At 61.4% G+C, this 8,404-nt stretch overlaps 1 protein-coding gene across 3 annotated transcripts in view; it reads left to right on the top strand.

Annotated features, from left to right (window-relative positions):
- The first annotated feature begins 2,950 nt into the window (after positions 1-2,950).
- RAP1GAP (RAP1 GTPase activating protein) overlaps positions 2,951-8,404 on the top strand; it is a 185,412-nt gene continuing 179,958 nt past the window's right edge. For 2 of the 3 annotated variants that reach the window (XM_054009445.1, XM_054009444.1), the window contains exon 1: positions 2,951-3,052. The gene's annotated coding sequence lies outside the window, so the exon portion shown is untranslated. The remainder of the gene's footprint in view (positions 3,053-8,404) is intronic. The other variant, XM_054009446.1, reaches the window with a different exon arrangement.

The following is an 8,404-nucleotide window of genomic DNA, read 5'->3' as shown; positions in this document are numbered from 1 at the left end:
TTAGGGTGGGGGGTCTTGGGAGGGGATGGTCAGGGGACAAGGAGGGGGGATTGATGGGTTGCGGGTTCTGAGGGGGGCAGTCGGGGGCAGGACGTGGGTTAGGGTCGGATGGGTGGGTGGTGGGGGGGAGACAGGCACGTGGGGCTTGTACTCACCGCACGGTTCCCTACTGGGTTTTTGGTGGCACTTCGGCGGTGGGTCCTTCACTCGCTCCGGGTGAAGGACCTGCCGCCGAAAACCCAGAGTGAGTGAAGACCCCACTGCCGCCGAAGTGCTGCTGAGGACCCGGTAGGGAACCGGTTCTTAGGATTTTGGGAGCTCATCATTGGCTTCATCCCTTTTTACAGGCTCAACCTGCTTCTTCCTTCATCTTCCACAGGGCTTCCTTGAGCCCTGGCTCTCCTCTAGGTTAATTGACTAACTGCCTTGTGATAGAACCACTGACAGCCCATCCCCCATCACCGGCCTAGGACCCTGCCTCCTGCATCAGCCTCCCCAAGCCTCTGTGCTCAATGGGGCATGCTGAGCGGCTTCCTGAACTATCCTGCTTCCTGCCTCCCCGAGCTGGCCGGCCTATTTCCCCTGGAGGGACCCAGTGCTTGGCCTTTCCCAACTCCTGTTTCTCCAAATACTTGGGGCGCTCAGGTCAGTTGTGTCTGCGAGGCCTTTTCTCAAGTTCCCCCGCTCACCCCAATGCCCTTTGGGGAAGGGTGGGGCCCATGTCCCCTCAACATCTCCCCCCACAGCCTCGCGGGAAAATGGGACATACTCAGCCATTCACCAAAGCTCCCCCCGCCCCGCGAGGCTGTTGCCAGTCGCTGGAACCCTACCGGCCCCCTGCTTTCTGGAATGCTGCCTCCCACACCACGTGGGGTTGGCATCTCCGCTCGCCCTCCTCCACCACGTTCCTCTACACCACACCACACTTTTTTGGCAAAAGTGGGCATTTGTTCCATTTGCTCTTGCCAACTGATCAAGTTGGACGGCTGGGACAGGGCTTAAAAAGGGACTGTCCTGGTAGCGTGACCAGGTGTCCTGATTTTATAGAGACAGTCCCAATTTTTGGGTCTTTTTCTTACACAGGATCCTATTACTCCCCACCCCAATCCCGATTTTTCACACTTGCTGTCTGGTCACCCTATGCCCTGGCCTAAACGGAACGTATGGTCACCCTACCCATGCCGGATACCAAAAGCCACATGCCCTGGGCTGCTTGTATTAGTTAGGGGGCTCCTGCTCAGGGCATGGATGGGGGACCTCCAAGGGAAACCCAGCCCCTGCAGGATGGCGCTTGATTTTCAGTAGGAGGCCCTCTCCCCACACAGTCATGGCTGACCCCCAGGCCCCGGAGGGTTCGTCAGATACAGGCCGGCCCCTTTCACTTTCTCCCGCCTGCCTTTGAAATGGCTGGTGCGAGGCTGAGTCATCTCAGGATGTTACTTTGCAACTTGTAGATGACTTCGAAGCACCTGCCCTGGTGGAGGGCTTGGGGGCCCTGGGCACCCCTACTCTGGAGTCCTCAGCAATGCAGATATTTCACCCCCCATGGCTTTGCTGCTGCCCCTTGATCCCAACCTGCAGCCCCCCGCTGTCGCAGCGCTAGGCTCCCCCCAGCTCTGCTGCTGCCCCTCAATCCTGACCCGCAGCTTCCTGCTCTCCCAATTCTGTTTACATGCTGCTTTTCAAGGGAACCCCTACAATTAGCCATTCCTTTCTTACCCCCTTGATGGAAGGCTAGACCCCTCTGAGCATTCCCGAGCACACTGTTGCTCTTCTCGATGCCCCGCCCCCACTGCCATCTCAATGCCCCGGCCCCGCCATCACTGCGGCACCCACAGCCAGCCTGCAGCTCCTTTCCCTGCCTCCAACAGGCGCCAGAGTGGAGCTCCCCTTTGGCCCAATGCTGACAGCTCCTTCCCTGCCCGGACCCCTTGTGGGGAGGGGGTTGGAGCCCGCCGTGTGCAGGGCAGCCTAGCAGAGGCCAGAGCACAGAGAGGTCCAGCACACCAGCCATTGGGGGGTAGTGGCGGGGGGGAGGGTTTGAAAGCTTAGCATCTCTATCTCTGGCCCCAGCGGCCATCTCCCCCACTCCTGTACCCCCAGGCAGTCCCGATGGCAGCACTGGCCCTGGTCTACCCCCTGGTCAGAGACTCAGCGTAGGTGACATGATTTGCCCAAGGTCACGCAGAGCAGGGACCTGAACCGGGGTCTGCTGAGACGGGCCAGGGCCTTTATCTTTCCAACCTGGAGCCTCCCCAGCCTGCCTGATGCTCAGTGCCCTCTCCCTGTTGATGGCAGTGGGTGCTGAGCACCTCATAGGATCAGGGCCCTTCTCCTTGCCACGATTTTGCTCTCTCGGAGAGAGCCAGAGTGTGAGCCCCCGCCCCCGAAATGCAGCTGCCTCTGGGTGAGAGCAGGGCACCTGTCGAGTCGCCCACAACGCACTGCCCAGGATATGGGACGCTGTGTCCAACTGAACGCAATGGGGATTGAGGGAGCTGGGTTTGGCCCAGGTGCTTGCTTTAGGGGAAGGTGCCTGGGGATTTTAATGGCCTTGGTTTTATGCCTCATCCCACCGGTGGGACTCTGGTGGCCTGCACCCTGGCCCGTGCTGGGGCCCTGGTGCGAACCAGCTCCCAGGGCAGACTGGCCCGTGCCAATGGCTGCATACAGCGATCGGCCCGAGCCAGTGCCCAGTGCCCGCCCTGTGACGCCGGGGCGGGCTGGGTCGCCTCGGGGCACGCAGGGGCAGCCGGCGTGGCCGTGCACGGACGGGTGAGCCTGGCTCCCGCGGAGCGAGGCTGTGGCCCGTGGCCCGGGGCTGGCAGCGGGGCCGGGGGCGCAGGGCCCGCGCGCCAATGGCAGCGCCCGCGCCGGGCTGGGCTGGGCTAGGTCACGTGACGCGCCGGCTCTGCCTCGCTCGGCTCAGAGCCGCAGCGGCTGCGCCGGGGAGCGCACGGCACGGCTCGGCTCGGCTCCAATCCGCCGCTGCTGCTGAGACCCCGCTTGGCATCGCCGGCTGTGCTCCCGGGAGCCTCCCGCGCCTGCTGCGGTAAGAGACCCCCCGCCCCGGCCCCTCCGGCGGCTGCTCGCAGGGACCGAGGGAGCCCGGACTCCTGGGTCCCCTTTCTCGGCTCTACCAACCCCCGGCTTCGGGCAAGTCGCGTCCTCTCCCCGTGCCTTAGTTTCCCGTCTTTGCCCACACGGACAGTGCGGCTCGCCCGCTGGGCTGACACGCCCCGAGATGCGGGCAGAGGCCGGGGCTTGGATTTGGGGGTGTTCGCAGGCTCCGTTCTCTGAGCTGGGCTGTGGGTGGATCTGCCTGACCCCCCCTCCCCCGCGCTCCCCACAGCCGACAGCCCCTGAAACTGCAGGGGTTGGAGCTCCCCAGGGGACCCATGTTACCACCTCCCACGCAATGGGCAGGGGAAGCGAAGCCCCCACCCCACCCCCGGGGTGTCCCACCCACGGCAGTCCCGGGTGCAGCGTGGAAAGGGCTTGTTGCCTTAGGGACAGGAATCCAGCTGTGCTGCGGGTGCTGGCACGTTGGCACCAACTGCTCCTCAGACACAATGCATCTAGGCGCCTGCTGGCACTGCCTGTGCCAAGGCTCACCACAGCCCCTAGGGCAGGTGACGCTGCCAGGCTCAATCTGCCCCAAGGCCTCAGGAAGGTGAGTTCTGGGGCCGGGGAGAGCGACCCTGCTTCCCTGCTGCGTTGCTCCAGCCTAGCCTCCATGGGCTAGTGGGGTGTGAGAACCAGCAGCTCTGCATGCAGCCCATGGTCCAGAGGGGGCGCTGTAGTACCACTGTGAGTTAGCACCCTTCAAGCAGAGCTGGGGATGGCTTTGCTGGTCCTGACTAGCCAGCTGTGCCCACTATGCCAGGCATGCACTGCTGCTAGTGCTACCATGCCACCACTGGCATGCACAGGATGAGGGTTCCTAGCATGGGCACATGCAGACCGGGTGGCAGCTTGCACAAGGCCCCCATGGCTGGTACTTTGACTACTGGTCTCTCTGCCAGGACGTGGGTCCCAGACAGCATCTGCTGAGCCCAGGGGGACCCATAGAGAGCCAGCAGGGTTATAATGCTCAGGACATTCTGCAGGGCCCAGGCGAGTCCCAGACCTCTGGCCCATTCACTCATTGGCAGCTCTGGATCCGCTGAAGCGAGAGTTCCCCAATTCACTTCACCCCAGGGCAGCTCTGTGGCTACAATTCTGGACAGGACTCAAACCGGTGGCCTAGAGGTGAAAGGACTTGCTTTCCCCTCTGATTCCATGAGCTGGCCAGGAACCACCTCCTCCCTGCACAACAAGGAGGGCAAATGCCCAGTGAAATCTGGCCTGCTGCAGATCGGAGCACTTGGCTTCCCATTGTGTGTCAGGCCAGGGCTGGCTTCCCTTGTCCAGCCCCCAGCGATGCCTGCTGAAGTGCACACAGCTGTTCTGGGCTGGTGGAGCTGGGCTTGGCAGGGGGAACGTGACAGAGAAGAGACATTTCCAGGGTGTGAGAATGGGCTGAAATGTTCCGTCAGGCCTTTCCTTGTCCTCCAGAGCTGCAGTGTGCCCAGCTGGGCTCCCACAGCTGGCAAGAATTATGGGGGAATGTGGCACATGGACCACTGGGGAAAGGAGCGTTTGAAACCTCCTTGTCTCCGTGTGGTGCAGCTCCTTGATGGGTGTGTGTGCTGGGTTTCCGACCTGATTGTGACCTTGATCTGTGTGTTTGTTACCATCAAGAGGAGCCCTGCATTGGGCTGTGTAGGGTTGAGTTACTGGATGGGTTCCCGCAGAGCATTAGCACAGCTGGTGCCTGCCAGGTGAAGGAGGGAGGAAGAAGCTGTGGCTGGTGCCCAGTGATCCCTTCCCAATCTGCATCCCAGAGTCACTTCCACTTTTGCGAGGGTAGTGCTGCTCTCTCCCAGCCAGGCGAAGCTCCAGGCTGCCTGCCCCTGTTCTCTGAGGATCTCAAAGCACTTTGTCCAGGTGGTTTGGTATTTTCAGTCCCTGTTGACGGGGGGAAGGTGGCTTGTCCCCGGGCGTTCAGGGAATCGATATCAGAGCCGGGAATAAAACCCAGGTGCCCTGGATCCTAGCCTGCAGCTCAGCGTGGCATTTCTGTGCTAACCGTGGGGTTTGACAACGGAAGGTGCTGGGCGCACAAGACTCACATAAAGGTGGGAGCCTGGTTCTTCGCTTATGTCAGGCAATACCCACTGGCAGACTATGGGACTGCTGGGGTCGGGAACGCTCTTTATCAAGTGCTGCATTGCACAAGCCGCCTGGACCGGGGGTCTCAGCCTGCTCTGGGCTGCCCCTCCCTCCTGCTCTCGGTGCTTTATGGGTACTGGTGTCAGTAGTGGGATTGGGCAGCATCAGGGAGGGTGGTGCTAAATGGGCTGGTTCAGACCAGCCACCCCCTGCCCTCGGGCCAGGGCTGATGCTTTGTGCTCAGTTAGATCAGCCTCTAGCCAGCATGTGCTGTTGCATGGGGTCGGGATTGAGGGGCACTGGCAAAGCTGTGGGGGGCTGGATGAGCAGGCGGCTGTGGGTTGGGATTGAGAATCACTGGCAGAACTATGGTGAGACTTTCCTCAGGCTGCTGCTGAACTTGCCTGGGTGCAAACAAACTGCCCCTCTCCCCTGCTTTTTACCGTGTTTCTTGTCGCCCCCCCCCCCCCCCCCCAAGAGGCACACGCAGGGACCATACAGCGATCGACCGGCGCAACCTGCATGGCCTGGCTCCGTCTAATCCACTCGCTCAGCCTGGCTGTGGGCATGCGGGCTCTCAGCGTACACCCGTGTGCAGCCTGCCCCCGCCCGCACCCAGCACCTGGCACCCAGTGTACGCACTGCACGCCCATGTTTCCTGCAACATGCCGTATGCACGCACAGAGCCTGGCCTGCCAGTGAGTGTGTGCACGTACACTCGCACACCAGGGCCCCCGGACCCCTTGCACGCTGACTTTCCATTAACACTCCTCTCCCCCACAGTCCCATTCTTTGTACTTCCATCACACCGTCTGCCCAAGCGTCTCTGTCTCGCGCCCCGAGCCAAGTTGTGGGAGGCTGCTGCAGTGTCTCCCCTTGCCGTGGGGCTCAGTTCCCTGCTGGCTGTCTCGGCGTTTGCTTGGCACTGTGCTCCTCTGCCCCTCTTGCTGAGTTGCTTTGTATTAATTTGTTACATCGGCACTTCCCCCCCACCCATTTCAAGTCTTGGGGGGCCTTTGCCCCTCGGCGCCTGTCTCTCAGTGATCAGCGGGGAGGCCCCATGAGTTCCCGTTCCATACAAACCTGCTGCACTTTGCTTCACCCTTGGCCGTTGCAGGGCCAGCCGCGTGGACAGCTTTTCCGGAATCCTGCCTCTCTGCTGCTTGCCAGAGCCCTCGGGCCTTGTTGGTTTCCTGTTCCCAGGCTCCCCGCACCCGAGTTTTCTAGCAGAGCTGGTGTAGTCTGTGGCATTGGCCCCTTTGTTTGTGCAGCTGCAGCTCTGCAGCTGGCACCACTCTGGAAGGAACGTGTAATGAGCATCGGGGGGGAAGGGGTCAGCGCGCAGGCCTTGATTTTTGGTCACATTTGTGCATGCAATTGTACGAGGGGTTGCTTGGATGGTGGGGGGCAGCGCTCAGCAGCCTGTTGCTCACCTCTGGTTTACATCTTATCTTCTAATGCTCATGCTTCAGGGTTTTGATTGGCCACTGGCAGGGTCAGGAAGGAATTCCTTCCCCCCCCTACAGTATATTCTGGGAGGGTTTTTTTTCAATCTCCGTCCTCTGAAGTGTCAGGCCTAGAGCTGGGACGCTGGGTGAGGTGGGCCAGGGCTCTGAGGTGGCACCACGCATTCTCTCTCTCAGGGGCTTGGCTGGTTTTTGTCATGTGCCCAGGGCCTACTGGGTCAGCCTGGGTGCTGGCAGGAGAGGATTTGCAGGGGTCAGATTGGCAGGGCCCTTGGGGGAGTTTTGCCTTCCTCTGCAGCGTGTGGGTCCCTTGCCAGGATTATTGTGGGACATCTCCCTGACCCACTGCCCTGCCATTGCTAGTGCCCTGGGTCCCTCCTGTTCTCTGCCTGTGGCACTGATCCCCAGGCTCCCGTGAGCTGGGAAGCTGCTGCGTTCCGTGATGGGCTCCGTGTGTGGGGCCAGGCAGAGCTCGGCGGAGACGATCTGGTTGCTCTGACCTAGAGATGGGCCTGTTCTCTAGCTGCAGGCAGGGCCAGGCCAGTCGCTCTGGAACCAGGACAAGCAGCCAGCTGCACAGCCAGAGAAAGGGGGAGCTGCAGGGTGGGCGAGGTGCTTTTGATCTCCCTCCCCGGAGAAATCACCCCACTGACATTTCCCAGAGCCACGCTCACACCCTGCCCCGGGGACGATGCGCTAGCGTCTCCTGCCACCGCACCAGTGCTGCCAGGCGTGGGAGCAGGATGGGGTGTTCTCTCTCCAGTGCCTCCATCCATCCCCTGCTGCTCTCCTTGGGCCGGACCCGCGTCTGGCGTGCAGCGGTGCTGCAGCCAGGAGAGCTCTGCTGGCTCGTGGCACCGGGTGGGGCGGGGGTCCGGCGCCTTCTCTCTGCAGCCCAGAGCCAGGGTTTCCCAAGCACTACGTACCAGCCGCTCCGACTGAGAGGCTCGGGGCCGGATGTCCAGCTGCTCCGTGCTGGCAGCTGGGGCGGGTTTGCCAAAGGAGCCACTCCCGGTGTGTCGAGCTCTCTGGAGGATCTGCCCCTAGGAGCAGCCAGACCTAAACCCCAGCTCATCCCTTCCCTTTCACCCGGACCTGGGGCCCATCTCCAGAGAGCTCATGGACTGGCCCGAATCCACTGGGCTGGGTCTCGGGCACCTGGGAAGCCCTGGGTCCAGAGAAACCGGGGTGGTGCTAATGGGGGTGTCAGGGTGTGGCTGCAGGAAGGGGGGGGTGGGTCCCCGTGCTGAGCTGGAGTATTGGTTTGCTGGGTGTCGAGCTGGGTGTGCAGGTGCATAGAGGGAGTTGTGTGTGTATGTACAGGGGGTGCATGTGTGTTTGTGTGTGCGCGCATGTACAGGGTGTGTGGGTGTGTGTGTACACACATACAGGATGGGTGCGTGTGTGCACACGTGCAGGGGGTGCGTGTGTGTGTGCACACGTGCAGGGGGTGCGTGTGTGTGTGCACACGTGCAGGGGGTGTGCGTATGCCCATGTGGTGAGTGGATTGGGGGGCGGGGCGTGCAGTCAGCTCTTGCTGGGTCTTGTGGGGTTTTCATAGAATCATAGAATATTAGGGTTGGAAGGGACCTAAGGAGGTCATCTAGTCCAATCCCCTGCTCAAAGCAGGACCAATCCCCAACTAAATCATCCCAGCCACGGCTTTGTCAAGCTGGGTCTTAAAAACCTCTAAGGATGGATATTCCACCACCTCTCTTGATAAC

This window comes from Malaclemys terrapin, chromosome 19 (assembly GCF_027887155.1).
Source record: "Malaclemys terrapin pileata isolate rMalTer1 chromosome 19, rMalTer1.hap1, whole genome shotgun sequence".
Classification (NCBI taxonomy): Eukaryota; Metazoa; Chordata; order Testudines; family Emydidae; genus Malaclemys; species Malaclemys terrapin.
The sequence above is the reverse complement of the archived record's forward strand: the minus strand, read 5'-3'. Positions and strand labels throughout refer to the sequence as shown.